A 232-nucleotide genomic window follows, 5' to 3' on the forward strand; every position below is an offset into this window, starting at 1 on the left:
ACCCACATCCCCAGCCCCCAACCCTCCCAGCCCCACAGCTCACCCCAGCCCAGCGGGGCTTTTCTCAGCGTTGGAGGTGCAGAAAGAAGCCAGCATGGACGTACCCCAGTTCCCCTCCTCCTTGGTGTAAGAGAGCCCTCTCTGCTCCTGTGGGCTGGTGCAGTGTCCGGGGAAGGGATGCTGAGGGTTTTAATGCATGGAAAGGACCGAGGGCGGGAGAGGGGGGGGCTGC

The sequence above is a fragment of the Mesitornis unicolor genome, unplaced genomic scaffold (assembly GCF_000695765.1).
Source record: "Mesitornis unicolor isolate BGI_N332 unplaced genomic scaffold, ASM69576v1 scaffold35166, whole genome shotgun sequence".
Taxonomy (NCBI): Eukaryota; Metazoa; Chordata; class Aves; order Mesitornithiformes; family Mesitornithidae; genus Mesitornis; species Mesitornis unicolor.